This window comes from Cryptomeria japonica, chromosome 11, assembly GCF_030272615.1.
Source record: "Cryptomeria japonica chromosome 11, Sugi_1.0, whole genome shotgun sequence".
Taxonomy (NCBI): Eukaryota; Viridiplantae; Streptophyta; class Pinopsida; order Cupressales; family Cupressaceae; genus Cryptomeria; species Cryptomeria japonica.
The window spans coordinates 289,259,275-289,276,045 of NC_081415.1; the positions used below are offsets into that span (position 1 = coordinate 289,259,275).

The window sequence follows — 16,771 nt, forward strand, 5'->3', positions numbered from 1 at the left end:
TTAGGTGTCAAAATCTCAGCCTTTGATCTTCTTTAAATCTGGGCCATTCATTGTATTTGAGAATGCTATATAAGGTCTCACTCAATTTATTTGTAAAGGTTAAGAAGAATAAGACTATTAGCAGCAGAGAAAAAAAGTAGTTATTCATAGAAAGTATAGATTTGGTGAAGAGAGAAAGCTGAGCAATTGTTGTTACATTTTGTCATGAGATTAATGAAACATTGAAGTTATGGTGCTTTATTGCAATCTTTGTGGCTTCTTGCATGGTTGTTCATCTTCTTGAATCACTTTATTGAAGATAGTATTTGGATGTTAGAGATAGATTGAGTGATAAATGTTGTGTTTGATCTTTTAGTGAAGCTCATAGTCCAAACCACTAGCCTCTTCCTGATTGTAAGAGCGCCTTGTGTGGTCAACTAGAGATATTAAAATCGTTTGAAGTTTAATTACTACATGAGTACTGATATGCACCCCATTGATGGTATCTATATTCATGAATGATTTGAAAACCATTGAATTCCCTTAGAAGATCGCACCGATTCCAGTAGAGTTGTTGTTCTATGGCAATCCTGAAATTGGTAGAGTTTCACTAAGATCGCCCTCCATTTAGTCATTCTTAGGCTTAGTTTAATATAGTCTTCTCTAATCCGTCTTCTCTAATCCCTTATCTTTTGTCTTTTTTTGAAACATCGGTTAGTAGTAGGAAAACCCAGTTCCTCATTGGTTAAGTAGTTGCAAGAACTAGCTTTCATAGAAAGTACGTAGGCCCCTTGATGAAACAGCAAACACTGGTGCTTATTCACACGTAGAGAACCTACATATTAGAACCTTGGGGTTGCCTCGATTGATCTTTAGGCAAAATCTTCAGCATTCGGGGAAGCTTTGTTCAAGAGAGGATAAGGTACCTTTGGGTATTTTACTCTGTGTTTGATCGTGTATAAAAGACACATCAACACCACCCCTAGACCATTGCTCTAGTTTTAAAAAGAAAAAGAAAGTAAAATTGTTTTTCATTGTGTTGGATGGAAGAGGTCCTTAGTTTTTCCCAATTAAACCTCCTAGTAATTGAATTTCATGTATACTTTGGTCTGCTAAGTCAACCTTGATTTAAAGTAATGATACTATGATATAAATGATTTTAATTTATTTTTTTAACTTTTATAATATGACAATTGCCATTGCATTATCAACTAGCATACCTATATTTTGAAAAATCTATGTAAAATATGCCAAGAGATATCATTCTCGAGAAGACTTAACACTCTATATAATTGAACCTAAACTTTAAATACCTAAGAAAAACTGTCAAAACACTGTTACGAAACCATATAATTAAAATTAAGACACGCTTAAATAAACTATAATTAAGACGCGAGCAAAACTGAAGGCTTTTCTCCGTAAAGCTGATTATGAAGGTCGCTACTAATCAAAAAATTTAGTTATTAAAACTAAAGGATTTATAAAGTTAAAATATGTTGCATTTAACTAAAACAAATATTTTAGAATGTGTAGTTTTACCATTTTCTTAAAAAAGAGTGTTTATTTGTAGTCTGAGTCACAACTGCCTGTAGTATTGTGAGTAGCTTAATGAACAAAACCTTAATGAAATTAAGAATTTAAATTTTTTGGATGCTGTTCCAATTCTTCAAATTACAACATTTTAATCCCCCAAAGAAGTTTATAAGAGCTCTGAGCTACCCGATCATAATGTATTGTTTTAAATCTAGAACAAAAAACTAAATTGAATTCATTGAATACCTATTTAAATAGACAAAAACTAGTAATATTCTATAATGCAGTGCAGACCTCCAAAGAGGAACAGGCAAAGCCACAACATACAAGAATCATTCTTTTTGGAAACTCAAAATGGTGATCTTAATCCCTAGTTAAAAAGTTTTGTTTTTGAGAACTGAAATTTCAGACTAAAAATCTAAATCATATTATATCATTTAGCCATGTCTATTACATTTTGAATCTTTGATTTAATTTTAATATTGAACTCAACACATTATATGAATTTCTAAACTTGAATTTCAATGTCATGTATAATTAAACTCGTAGAAATCCAAATATGGTGAATCAGTCATATGGGTAGTTGCAAGAACCCCAACCTGTTAAATTTAAAGAATTTGTTTGCAGAAAACAATACAAACTATGTGTACTTACTATGACTATAACCAAAAGGTGAAGCAGCCTTTGGCAGAAAAAAACTTAAACTAAAAGTTAGGGAAAATAAACATGAACTGTATATAAAATGAAGCAAATACATTCCAAAAACGAACACATCATGCTCAAAAATAATGAAAAATCAGTTTGCATAAGTAGAATAAATGAGAAAAAGGTGAAGGAGATTCCACAATAGTTATAGAGGTAGTATCCTTTATAATCCTTTGTAATTGCAAATGTTAGAGTGAAGAATATGGCAAGGCAACATAAACGGAGCAATCTCCACCTCTGCAATTGAAGCTTATTCTTAAACCATTCATAAATTGCACAGGATTGAGGAAACATCCAGCACAACCATGAAAGAGGTGTCCAGGGGAGAAAGATAATCTGGGAGCAAAAAATAAGTTGTTAAATAAATTAGAAAGATTTGTATGTGCGTTACTTCTCATTGTTGTCTCTTCTTCTGATTAAGCGCTCTGGGACAGAATCCTTGTTTCAAAAGAACGCTTGATACTTGGCTTAAAATGTTGTTTCAAACAGTTTTGCAATGCCACAGTAGTAAGAAAGCACAACAGATAAAAACAGGGGAGGAAAATAGAAACCCTTTGTTATGAGCTTCTTGTAAAGAAATTAATTGCACTGACCATTTTGGAAAAAAAATTCTATAATCTACATTCTACAACAGAAAGGACAGTGAATTCAAAGAAATTCTTTCTATTATAAGCATAATATATCAGTTTCTGACTTGTTTCAATCCTGAACATGGGTTAGAAGTTAGAACTATCATGATATATGGATATGTATTGATAAACTTAAGGTAGTACCCCTGAAGATGAGCTTACACCATCATTTGAAAATAAACTTTTATTTGGCTTCATACACTAAAATTGTTCCATTGACAGAGTTTTCATTAATTCATAAAATCAGCAACAATCTTGAACCATCGCCACCATTATGGAAGAACTCGAGTTTGGAGAAAAGAAAAGATTTAAAGAACACAAAATCTTAATGAGTAAGTTAACAGTATATTGACTCTTCTACCTGCATTCAGCCCCTGCGTAATTATGCTCAGATTTTTGTAGGTAGTAAGTTTAACCCAACTTAACATGTAATTGTGCAGTCTCTCGATTTTTAGCAATTTCAATTTTCTCTCCACAGATTTCTTTAGTTTTTTCATAAACAATCATTGATAAGTCTCTATTTCAGCAGATTAATCTGATTGTCCAGACCTCCACATTTCTGGAAGAACAAGATTGTCAAAAATAATATGTTGGAAGAATTATGGTGTACACAAAAATGAGTGGCATTCCATGTAACAATGGATTTAGTGCTGCAGTTGAGGAGGAGGATGGTGGTGTCGTTGGAAGATGGGCGGATTGAAGCTATATATTGATTTCATTAAAAATCAGGCAGGTGTTGTTAAAAGACAACGATACACCACCACTGTTACATTACCACTGATTATGCTTGAAGCGTCTGGCATTACCAGTTAGTTACTCATGGTGCAACAGTCATGTACACGTCAAAATCAATCGAAAGAGTTTTTATGTACACGGATTGTTTGCTGCCACTGTAGACGTCTCTTGGTGTAATTATTGATTATGTTCTCAACTTTATATTCAATTTTGTACATTTTGTGCAGTGATTGGTTGGGATGTCATTGGATGAGTCACAACATCATATAGAAAGTAACTCAAAGTTAAGGGCACACCTACACAATTTGAGTATTTATGACTTCTAACAAAAATCAATAGTAAATCACCATGACCTCTGGTGTTAGACAAATATTGATGGCTTTCCTACAAAATAATCAATACTAATGAGATCATAAGATTTGTTTAAACTTTAAACATCTACACAGTTTGAGTATTTATAACGTCCAAGTTCTAACAAAAATCAATAGTAAATCACCATGACCTCTGGTTTTGGACAAATATGGATTTATTTCCTACAAAAAATATGATTGTAGACTTTGAGAATATAAAATTCTGCAGCCCAAAGCCTTTGAAACAAAGAAATTCTCAATCAAAACTGTGTTCAAAATCTTTACAAAAATAAACGCTTTGCATCACAGTTCATGACCCATGGCAAAGATAAAGAAAAAATTTGACTGCAATATAAGAGCCCTTTATAAAGCTCATACACCTCTTCAATAAATGATCTAATCTAATCTCCTTAAGCATGCCGTAAAAAGAGCATGTTGGTGAAGGTTATAGTAACCCTCGTTATATCTTCAGATTAAATCAACTTGAGACTTTCTAAAGTATTTCAAAAAATAATAATGTTTGAAATCCAAATAAGTTATTAGGGTGCCTTTCTATAATAAGTAGATCACTGCAAACGACTTGCACCAGTCACATTGAGTCACCATTGGATAATGTTGTTTATTGTTTGTAAACCAATATCACAAGTTTCAGTTGTAAACGGATTTCTTGTTAATGAGTGCACCTTTTGAGATGAATGTGGCCACTTTAGGGTGATTTGTACGATGAATGTTGGCACACCAAAAATTAAAAACCAGGTTGACCTTACCTATTGTTAGAAATTTTGTAGTACATTTTGACCTCTTCACAAGTAGCTTGTGGATGGATTAACAAAATCTTGCTAAGCGAGGCCAGTGTCATTTTCCCAGATTTTGTTGGCTGACAAACAAAAATCAACATTGGAATACCAAATATTTGGTTTATTTTTGCAGACATTTGGGGCTGGAGCACCCAGAAGTTCATGCTCTTTTGTATTACATAGAAGATCCTTGAATATAGTGATGGGCATAACTCTCACATACTCCAATAGAAATGCTAGTAGCTATCATAATTAATTTCATGACACAGAAATATAAGAATATTGCCATCATCCAGATCTATTCATAATTGATGTTGTATGAATAATCCACATTTAATTGCTCTTAAACCAGAAGTTTGGGGGTTACCAATCGCTCTTATCCCCAAAACAATTTAATTTTTTCTGATACGTTCCATCAAACTCAGTTCCCCAGTTATATCAATAATAAGCTAGGGGGTTAACATCCACATAGACGATAAAACCTAATTGAACTTGGCCACCATTCCTGGTAATGAGAGAGCAATGTTCTAACATTCTCGAAAGGATCTCCTCTAATGGACGAAGATCTCATAGACTATTACATCACTCTGTATTTTAATGGCATTGTTGTATTTGTTTCATTTAGATTAAAGTGCTGATGACTGTTTGTAGTGTGTTTGACCGTTGCTTTTTGCCAGCTATATTGTTTAACAATCCTCCTATTTTCTACACAACTTATTGTATAACATTTACAATTAAAGACAAAAACAAAAATGACAGCCTATTCTAAACACATTTTGGTATAATTTAACTTAATAGAACATATTTGTACATGGGGAAATTTACTTTTTTAAAACTTTGTATTATCTCATATATATAAATGGTGCATAGTTTATGTCCTAAGGGCTACCTCAAGTTGAAATTCAATCTCAAATTTCTTTTATCTATGTAGTCAATTTAAAGGAGGGGTAGTGAAGAGAGTTGTAATGCCACAACTTACATTTGGTATCCGTCTAGTTATTCCTAATCCACTTGATTTTAAAATATTCAACATTGCGTGCTAGATTATTGTATAACAAAGCACTAGTCATTTCATCATATAGGGGAAAGGATCCGGTAGTTGTGCACCCTAACTTCGCGCTTCTCAAAATCCTACTTGGAAATTTCAAATCACTCTGATTTTTTTACAGCAGCTTATTTGGCAAGTCCCCTGCTTATAACTAAGGTTTTAGGGCCACCTCATCAAATATGATGCCACATCAGCATGCTTTTTGCCAAGGTGTCCAAAACAGCCCCCCAAAAAAGTGAGACCAATAGGCGTGCAAAAGAGACCCCAATAGTTGTGCAGCTGACATGGCATCACCTGATTGGTTACTTTTTACAATATTAGTACATTTCTTAACAACTATTGGTACGTTTCCTAACAACTGTTGGTACATTTCCTAACAAAAATTGATATTTTTTGTTTCAAACAATAGGTTTTATTTGTTCAATTTTTGGAACAAAAGGTATCAACAACCCTCACAACAATTGGTACATGCTCAACTGCTGGGTCCTTTCCCCTAAGATGTTTGAAGATAACAAACAAATAAGGATATAATAGGCATATGTATTTTGCTTGGTGTACCTTCCAACTTGTGTAAAATTATTATATTGATCCAAGTGTTTGACTAAAGCAAAATGTAGGGTAAGTTTGGCAAGATATTCAAAGGACAAGGGAAATGAAAGGGTATTTCTTCCCCTCTAAAGTATTTAAAATACGGGTTTATCACAAATACAACTCTCAAGGCTTTTAGAAAATAGAATGTATGATTATCTATGATGTAAGAGTATGAAATGTTAATATGTGAAAGTGTGTTGGGACCATAACCCATAGGTCAGAGGATGGTTTTTTTATCCTAAAATTGGTAAAATAGCTATTAGAACACAAAGATTAAAATAATACCTTATTTTCTAAGATAAGGAATTCAAATGTTTCTCTTAACCTTAGACATAGGGACATGTTGAACTTTATAGGGGGAGAGATAACCTCTATTTTTTTTCAATATATATATTGAATAGATATTTGTTCCTAAACTAGTATATCTATATTTAAAAAATATAGGTAAATTATGCTGAGAGATATCTTATAATAGATGGAAATTCGATGATTGCAACAATATTAGTAGTATACAAGAGTTTCAAAAATATGGATAATAATAGAGTTGCTTAGAGTTGCTTAAGTATGTACCAGTTTTATTTGAATGTAATGGTTTCATATAGTTGGAGACAAGTGGCGAGGGTTCTATTTTATTTGGAGTAATAAAATAACACCACAAAAACCAAAAGATGGCATATTTCATGCATTTACCCGTCATTTGCATGTCAAATTGTTTCAAAATTGAATTTTTGTTTATGGACATTTTGATGTCATTGTAGATGCCTTTGGGCATAATTAAAATTAAATTAAATTAAATTATAGACCTAATATTTTTATGAAGTGCTTTGTGGGTGGACATACCCTATTATTATTATTATTATTATCTTTTACTTAAGATGCACCTGATAAATTTTTCGTACCATATTTACCTATTGTACTTGATCAACCCAATAACCTTGTACATGTGCTTTATTTTATAGTAAAAGAGGATACTCATTTAGTTTGATTTGCATGAATATCATCTTATAATATATTTTGAGTATATAATGCTGAGTGTTTTGTGGGTTGCGAGCACATGATAATATTTTTTGTAAAAATAGAATAGCATTAGATTTTCAATTCATGATATATTTTATAATAAGTACACATATATATAGTTCTCATCATAATTTTAATTGAAAAAATGATTTTAGTGATGCTCATGAAATTAAAATCAAGGTAGAATAGAACTACAAAATAAAACAAGAAAATAATGTAGAAGTATAAATATTCATTGTTGACATCTTCAATTATTGATTATATATTTGTTTGAGTTGTGATGTAGATACATCTCATGCAACTAAGGACAACAACTAAATTACAGGGGGAGAATTGTTATGGGACTTTATTCCCATAAAAGAATGTAAAGATATTTATGTACTAAAGCGAGGTTTTTTATTGTAAAGTTAAAATAAATAGAAAAGAACATAATAAGTTGTCAAGTTTTCAAGGGATGAACTTATGTAATGTAATGTAATAATTGTTAAAGAGGGGTGTGATAGTTGGAATTGCCTTTTATTGTTGTATAAAGCTTGTGAAAACTATTATGTAAGGATAGAGTACAAAAAAAAAAGGGAATTATTGAGAGATTGCATGAATGAGATAGATTCAGTTAGCCGACTGTGAGCATTGGAGAAGGGGGCACATAGTGTGTGTGCAACTCGGGGTACAATGTGTACTTGAAACCATCTTGGCTAGGGCTTGGGTGGTGGCACTTGTGTTGAGCATTGTTATTGATGGAACCAACTCCTCTTTAGAGCGATGTAGTGTGCTTCTTCCTCCTTGATTGCACATAGCCGAAAGAGGTTGAACTAGGGATCCATTCCAGGCAATCTGTTGGTATTCCGATATATTTAATTATCAACAACAATCATCATTTGAGCAATGAATTGGTACTTATTATCCTACATTTTTATCTAAGAAGTGCATTTAATTTCTCGCATTTAAATATGAGAATAACATTATGTTGCATTGTCGTAGATTGAGCTCTTTTTTATTTGTGGTGACCTATGGTTTATAACCTTCAACCTGCAAATTGAGCATATTTGATAGGGTGTCGTGTTTTCATTTGACTGTTGAGCCTTTGACTTGTTGAAGCTTTTTGCATCGTGCGTTTTCATCTAACGATCGAGCCTTCAACTCTTGGTTGTAGCTCTTTGCATTGTGCATTTTCATTTGATCATTGAGCCTTCCACTCATGGTTAGAGCTTTTTTTAATGGACCTTTGTGTTTTGAATCGACAGATCACATGAGATTTTAGCCCTTAGTCGCAACCAATCCAAGGGTGGTTAAAATCTATCTCAACCTCCCTCTAGTTTCTGTTGTGTTTTCATTTGACTGTTGACAACCAATCCAAGGGTGCTTAAAATCCATCTCAACCTCCCTCTAGTTTTTGTTGTGTTTTCATTTGACCGTTGAGCCTTTGACTTGTGGTTAAAGCTTTTTGCATCGTGCGTTTTCATCTAACGATCGAGCCTTCAACTCATGGTTGTAGCTCTTTGCATTGTGCATTTTCATTTGATCATTTGATCATTGAGCCTTCTACCAGTTTTATTGACCTTTGTGTTTTGAATCGACATATCACATGAGATTTTAGCCCTTCGTTGCAACCAATCCAAGGGTGCTTAAAATCCATCTCAACCTCCCTCTAGTTTCTGTTCACATTGCAAAGTAATTTATTGAAATGGAGTGCTTTTTTAGTGATTAATTTTTTTTTATGCTTGATCCATGGGACATGATTTTGCTCTAAAATTATAAATTGCCAAATTTTTGGGAGGGTCTTTAATACAAATTCAAGGGGGTGTATTTATGTTGTGTTCTTCTCATTTCCACATTCCTTCTGCATCTATGGCATCTTTATCTTCTAAGATAAATTGATGGGTTCTTCACTTCGATGCTTGCGATCATATCTTTCCTTAGAAGTCTTTATGTCACTCATCCTTTAGACACCAAAATCTTGATAGATGGTTGTTATTTTCTTGTTTGTGGACAAGGAACAATAGATATAGGTAATGGATCTATCCATAACGTATTGTTCATTCCCGACTTGACCTTTTTGTATATTAGCTCATTTATTTACATAAAAGAGTCGAATTTATGTCCATTTCAACATTTATTAAAGATTCTCAAAGTAAAAAAGTTGTTGCAGTTGGGAAGATTTGACACTTCTAAGATCTCACCTTTTCTCACCTTGCACTTAATGATTCATTTAATATGGATAGTTCATCTCCTTCATGACTTTGTGTTGCTTTTCTAAGAGCTTCTATTCATGTTGTGCAATACAGTCTTTAGGATTCACTTCATTGAATTGATTTCTACTAGGAATATCTTGTTTGTTTGTAGAGTTTTTTTTTTCTCAAATTTAGATGGCACTTCTATAGTACCTGTTGCTACTTTAGAGTTTTGTGTCGCTTCTAATATTTCTCTATTGTAGAATCATCTTACTTTTTTGGTTGTCATTTTGTTCTTGCACCTTTTGCCACATGAGATTTGAAAGATGCTTCACAAAGAGAATCCAAGGATTCTTTCTAGTAGGACATCACTTGGAGCATTTGATCAACATTTAGAGAGTTCGTACTCTTTAGAAAGGGTCTTCTAGTTCTCTTTTTTTTTCTCTCTTTTGGTGGGTAGTTTTTATTCCACTAGGTTCTCTTTTTCTCCACTTTGTGAGAGTTTTCATTGTACTTGGGTAGCTCATTAGGCCTTGTTGCCGAGACTCAATAATTTTTCTCACTAGTGGAAATTTAGCTTGGAATTTCAGCAAAAATGGAAATAACAAATGCATGTGAATTGCTAGAAAATTGGAATATGTATTTGCATTAGGATATGAGGTGAATTTAAAGGATATTTGAGCAATCAAATTTTCTTGTAACTTGTGTGCATTAGCACACCTATTAGAAGCCTTTGCCATTCTTTTGTCATTCATGTTCTTGTTTGCTTCCAATTTAGCTTGTTTTTCTGGATGTGATGAGTGGACTTTGAAGGAGTTCAACAAATGTCTCAATTGTTGTGTAGGGGGCAAAGGTGAATCAACTTTTACCTTTGGCAAAATTTCCTTAATTAACTTTATAGCTTCATCTAATAACTTAGTATTCTCCATATGTTGCTTAAGTATCTCCTTCTCTGGTGAAGAATAAAAAATGTCTCCAAGTTGCCTTTTATGGAGGGTTGATATATTGGATAAATCTATTTGTACATAATGTGTTGGCAATTGAAGCATTTGTAGAGTCACCACTGGTTGGAATTGCACGTGCAAGGCTAATAGGTCTTTGAATGAATCCATTGAGGGAGAAGAAGATTCTTGACCTCTTTCAAAGTTGCCCTTAGTGGTATCACCTACCTGGAACTCTATAGATTTTTTCGTAGTATCCTGACCTTTCTCAGGATTCTCCTTGGTGTTATCATCTGCCTTGGTCCTATCATTTGCTTGTTCTATGTTTACCGGAGGAGGAATAATTCCCTTATTTGGATCATCATGCTTTTCTTGCGCAATATTCTCTGATGTGAGAACCTCAGAGGATGAAAGATCTACATCTTGTGTGAAGTACTCCGGTATGTCTTGTAGATTAGTGACATCTAGAGTAGGCACTTGTACATCTTTTGCATCCTTCTCCTCATGTGAGACAAATGATTTTGTCTTATTGATTGCATCTTGCCTTAGCTCTTTATTCTCTTGTGTGACCTCTTCTCCCCTTTGCCTCAATACTTGAGCAATTCTCTTCGAAATTTGATCTAAGATGTCACTAAGATACACATTATATTTGATCATATACATGACAATTGCCTTTTCAATAGTAGCCTGATTGGAGGGAAGTGCCTCTGGATAAAGGTTTGTGATCTCCTCGAGAATTCCATATTGCTCAATTCCATTTAGGACAACCTCCAATTGAAGAGGATCTTGAGGAGGAGCTACTAGACGAGTTTGCTTGGTTTTCTTTTCTCTCTTCTTTAACTTTGATGTTTCTTCGTCCTCTTCATCAATATTTACAATCTCCACTTTCTGTCTTTTGGCAAATTGTTTTTGTCTACTATGTCTCTTTTTTGAGGTCTTCTTTGGTGTTGGAGGATTAGATGTGGTCCTTTTTCTTGAGGATGTAGATTGTGTAGATCTAGAGGGCTATGGAGTGGTTGTAGTGGCAGATGTAGATTTGTTTGACCTTCTAGATGCTTGAGCCTTCTTCGGTTGCACAGGTTTGGATTGGGGATCCACTATAGAAGCTTTGGTGGAAATGCATCATTTTTTATACAACTTCTCTTTGTTTTTGTTTATATACTCCTCCACACTTTTCTTATTTCTCTCTTCTTTGATCTCATCATATGTTCCAAAAAGTTTGGAATAGGATCTTTATGATGGATTAGCAAGATATCAACATAACCAATTAGTTCCTCTTCAGTGATCTCATAGGAGAGTGTGGGAAACTAGATTGTCCTAGGCTCTATAGCCTCCATGTAGCAATTGTCCTTATCAACTACGAAGGTGTCTACCCTTCATATTTCATTATCACATTGGTAGGAATTCTATACCTAGCCTGCATAACTTTTTGAAATGCTTTAAAGAAACCCCAATGTGCTTGGTTGCAAGTAATATCAACCCTAAATTCTCTCATGTGATAGCAGATCTGTGCAACAATTGACATGTGTGGTTGCCAAGATGAAGCTAAGTGATTGCTCACTTGTAAACTAATTTCCTCCTCCTGTAAATCTCCTCTCCCGTGCATGAATGAACTCTTCATTCACCACCATCTGTGAATCTCCCCTCCTGCTTTGCCTTGCGGGAATGAAGTTTTTCGAAGTCTTTTGCTTTGCAAAGTAATTTGAAATTGAAATTGACCTATGAGATATTATAATTATATGTAAATGTGATATTTCAATTACAAAATTAAATGGGATATTATAATTAAATGGGATATTATAATTATATGTAAAAATTAAAATTGACCTATGGGATATTAAACATTTTTTATATGAAATTATAAGAAAACATTGCCAAGGTATGGGATATTATATGGGATATTATACATTTCTATATGTAATTATATGTAAAAATCAAAATTGACCTATGGGATATTAAACATTTTTATATTAAAAATTATTTATGATATTTTTCAAAGGTCTATTGCTCACAACCTATTAGTACATTGATGCAATATTTTGTACCACGTTCTATCACTATGTTGTTTTGAGGCTTTTAGTTTGAAAAATTAGCAAGTCTAAACATGAAGACAAATATATTCAAATTTTATAGGGGGTGATCAAGAAGGAAAGTTAAGGTTGACATTATGCTCACTATGACTAGTTCATAGTTTGTACCAGGGTTTTCCAAATAAATACACTAGAGTATTGCATTATGCACTAGCTAGACAAAGTGTGTGGATGTTCATTGGACCAAGTATAGTGTGGGTTGGGTGACATGTCGTTCATGTCCCCACTCTTGGAGTAACGTGTGGGTTTTGGGACCTAGCTAACTAGACATTGTGATTGATAAACTAACTCGTGGATGACTTGTAGATATTATGAATATTATCAATCTCTCTCTCTCTCTCTCTCTCTCTCTCTCTCTCTCTCTCTCACAGATGTCTCCATCCCATTTTGTCCATTCTCTCCCAGTCCTCCCTTTCTCTTTCTCTCTCACATCACCCTCTCTTTGACTATTACTCTCTTTCTCTCTCAAGTCTCTCTCTCCTTCCCTCTCTCCCTCTCTCTCTCTCTCTAGCTTAGATTTTAAAGGAAAAAAAGGTTGAAAAGTAAATGAATCAAATGAGAAGAAGAGAAAGGGGGTAAAAATTATCAAGGGGAAGAGTTGTGGCTAGATTTATATAAATAGGGATTGGGGAGTAGAGCTATAAAATATTTTATTTTTACTCTTAGCCTTAAAGGTTCATAGAGAAAATAAAAACAAGGAGCATATTGATTAGAGCACAATGTTCCCCCATTTATACTAAGGATTGAAGTGATCCTACCTAATATTAGTTAAATCCTTAATATTTATCTTATTCAACACCTTGAGAACATGGAAACTTTTGAACACAAAAACAAAAAGTAAAATGTTTATTTTCTGATTTTAGGGTTTTAGAATCTATGTTTTGAATAAGAAGGTATCCTCTTAATAGTGTCTATCTAAGACAATAGAGTCAAACCCTAGATGCAAGTGTCATTTTATGAGAACAAAACATCATACTTAGAGAATTGATAACAATAATAAATATATATTACATCAATATGTCCAATAAAGGGTATTATCTGCAACACTTCTTAATGATCCTTTAATTCAACACACATTCCCTAAGGTATTATCTAGAACAACTCATGCAAATATCATAGACTTGTTAAAATATCAAGATTGGAAAACATCATCTCCTCGAATTAGATTAAGAGCATAGATACAAAATAGTATCAAGTGCATCATACATCATAATAGGAATAATTGTGTTATTGCATAACACACCATTAAAAGGATTCATCCATTAAATTTTCCATAAAACACAACATGATACAAATATTTGTTGTAAAAGTATAAATGACTTGACATGTAAAGATAATCACAAAGTACAAGTTCTCCCACATAATCACAAACAAGTCCTCCCACACAATCACAAACAAGTCCTCCCACACTATCACAACATTTAGATTTCACCAAAAAATATCAAGAAATCAATATCAAATAGATAATATACTAATCACATGCCTCATACATTTAAATCATGTCATTGATCTTCTTCTTCATCCAACTCTTTGTCTGCAACTGCCCCCTCTTACGGATTTGGCTACGTCTTAAAATCCCCAAATATTGTTTTTCATTTATGAAAATTACATTTTCACTTATGATATCCCTGCTAGACTGATAAAACTTTGGTAAAAATGACTTCCATGGTTTGACATTATCTCCCCATTCTGAGCCTAGAAATGGTTTTGATAACCCTTGTGTTGGTTTGAAACTACTTGGTGCCCATTTTACCACCCCTGGGATTTCGAACCCCATGTTTTGATCTAAGAGGAGTTTTTTAAAGCACATTTCTGAGTCTTTGCATTATTGAAACCTTGAAATGCCATGTCTAAGTTTTCGTTCAAACCCTTTTGTTTGATTCCCATTTGATCATTTACTGTGGTTTAAGTGTGGGTTTGCTATTTTTTCAGAAAGCTTTGTTTGTTTTGTTCTCTTTTGTAGATGGAGACACAAGAAACTATTAAATAAATAAAGAGATAAAGAGAAATCAAGAGAAGGTGACAGTGGACCTGGGATTTTGTGTCTTCTATCGCTGCCTGTTGGACCCTTGGTTGCTTCAAGAAAGATCACTTCTTGTCCCTTTCTATCCGTCTCCAGAGAGCTAATGGGCATTCTTCCCTACCATGTTTCCTACCTTGTGTTCAGAGCTCACCTTGTGTTAATAGTTTCAATGCTTTCCATTGCTCTTTGTATTCTTGTGTTCATGCATTCCTTGGTTTCCTGTGTTTCTGCCTCAACAGGTCTAACGGTCGAATCTCCTTGCCTCCGCCATTAAATAAAGTTTATGATCTAAATCCACATATTCTCTAAACTTTTTCTTTTCTAACAAATTTTGTTGAATTGTAGTTTCAGTTTTTTTGTAACAATGATACCTTAAACCTAGTTCCAATCAAGGAAATGCTATCTTAAGTGCTGCAGGATATTAGTGACATCCTTGTTGATGTGATTTGACTTCGACCAAGGACTTTATCCACATTGTTGCATAATATTATTGATCCACTGAGTCTGGGTATCTGCTACAACAAATACGCTTCTACAATTAGAAATGTGGTCCCAATTGGGGATGACTCTCAAAGTTGTGCCTTACTATTTAAGTGTGATTAGATACTGACTCTTGTTTATACCAACAATGTCTGATCGCAGAATACTAATTAACTAAAGAATTTAAAACTAACCTGAGGTAGTCCTTCGAGTGACATGAGGAGGTTGTAGAATCGTATTGACTGTGATTATCAAATTTTCTATTGTGCTATTATGTTACATGCACAATTTTATAACTACTAATTGTAGACTCCTAAATTTGATTAATTGAATTAATTGAATTTAGTTATCTTGAACGTCTTTAATTAAATAATTACATGTTATTTAATCAATTAGCGTTCCTTACTTCTAGCTAATTAATTACACTATAGTCCCCTTTTAATTATTTGATAATCATAAATCAACTAATTAGTTAAAATTGACCCCTTATATTAAATACATCTAATACATAATTTGACTATCTAATTCATTTTGAATTTTCCTCTTAATTTCCTCATAGAATTAATTAGTTAATTCTATTTTCCCACATGTCTCCTAACTCTAAGCCTCATTAACTCTTCTCCTAGCTAACCATAGGTTTTAGTCAACCTTATCCCCTTGCCTTCACCATATGTGTGCACATTACCAAAATATCCCGAATTTCCTAGAATTTGGGGAAATATCCTAATATGTGGGAATATATCTATATTTGGAGTAGAACATTCCTATATGGGTGTCTCTCTCCCAAATAAACATGTGTCCTCAAGGACACATGTCATTCCACCCAATGACACTTGTCCTTCTTAAGGACACATGTCATTTCCATCCATGACACTTGCCCTTCTCAGGGACAAGTGTCTCATTTTCATGCCTCCTCATCCTCTCATCCAAGCCTATTAATCCCTTCATTTTCCTTCACAATCCATCCACTTCTCATTTTCATATTGATATAATGTCAATTTGAATCCTCATCTTACATCCATTTTGCATCCACTTTCATTTTCATACCATTGTAATGCAGAATTGTTTACTCACATGTTACACATCCATATCCATTTAGTTTACATCCTTGCATCCCATTTTAGCTTAATATTTATTTTGCATTTACTATCATGCAACAAAATCGATCATCTATCAAATAGCGAGCACACATCGAACCAAATCGAAGGACAAATCCTCATCAAGGAGCTATTAAGATAGATTTTTCTTGCTCATTAATTGTCTTTTTAGCTTTCTTTTTATAGTCTAATCTTGAGTGTTTTGCTTGTTGATTGTGTAGTTAGATTGTTAAAATAGCTTTCAATCATTTTATTGCTCACGTGTTCACACACACATTTCTGGCACACCTAGTGGGACCCACTTAACAAGTCATTTTAATGCTTTTTTGTTGTATTAGTGAATTTAAATTGCAGATGTTCAATACTTGGAGGCATAAACGTGACCTCGGAGGTTGACCACCGCTTCGACAGAAGTCATTTTGTCACCAAGTCGACTTTTACAATCTAGCTGGAACGTGGCAAAAAATAGTAGATTCACTATCAACTCCAGTGGGAACGCATTCCTCTAATTTTGTCTGCAGGTATAAATTTTTTTGTATTTTTTGCACTATATTAGGTTTGATTGTAACTCCCGTGGGTTTGCAT

The 16,771-nt window shown here is 33.6% G+C and overlaps 1 protein-coding gene across 4 annotated transcripts in view; it reads left to right on the plus strand.

The window, feature by feature from the left end:
- Positions 1-16,771, plus strand: part of LOC131060783 (uncharacterized) — a 74,015-nt gene that overhangs the window by 40,339 nt on the left and 16,905 nt on the right. The window contains exon 10 of one of the 4 annotated variants that reach the window (XM_057994333.2): positions 3,373-3,885. The exons of 1 other annotated variant lie outside the window; for it this stretch is intronic. The gene's annotated coding sequence lies outside the window, so the exon portion shown is untranslated. Of the gene's footprint in view, positions 1-3,372; positions 3,886-7,670; positions 8,357-16,771 lie in introns of those variants that run through there. 2 more of the 4 variants (XM_057994267.2, XM_057994215.2) reach the window with 2 other exon arrangements.